Source organism: Alligator sinensis, unplaced genomic scaffold, assembly GCF_000455745.1.
Source record: "Alligator sinensis unplaced genomic scaffold, ASM45574v1 scaffold172_1, whole genome shotgun sequence".
Lineage (NCBI taxonomy): Eukaryota > Metazoa > Chordata > Crocodylia > Alligatoridae > Alligator > Alligator sinensis.
In genome coordinates this window covers 1795667-1796053 of record NW_005842168.1, presented here as the reverse complement: position 1 = coordinate 1796053, position 387 = coordinate 1795667, and the positions used below count along the sequence as shown (strand labels likewise).

The window sequence follows — 387 nt, the reverse complement described above, 5'->3', positions numbered from 1 at the left end:
AAGGCCAACCTGATTTCAAGGAGGCACCGGGGTGGCATGAAGTGACTCGCCTACAGGTGACAAGAGACCTGAAGCAAACCCAGGATTACAATCTGGATCTCCAGAGTCTCAGGCATCCTCCTCTTAAAGGAACCCCTCCTTCAGCTGCTGATGTGAATTTGGAAATCTGTGTGCTACATGGCAGCTGGCTAACTACCACACACTGACCTGGGACGGGAAGCGGAGGTTGCTTCAACTGGCTGGAGGAGTTTGGTTAAAAAAACATTTCCCCAAATAGCAATTTGGCTAGGACACTGCGGCTCTCCTCCAGGCACCTGCACTGTAGGGTTTTAATAACCACCAGGGGTCAGGAAGTAAGTGTAGTTATTACAAGAATATTTGAATCCT

General features: G+C 49.1%; 1 protein-coding gene across 1 annotated transcript in view; it reads right to left on the bottom strand.

Annotated features, from left to right (window-relative positions):
• ACOT11 (acyl-CoA thioesterase 11) overlaps positions 1-387 on the bottom strand; it is an 82632-nt gene that overhangs the window by 18334 nt on the left and 63911 nt on the right.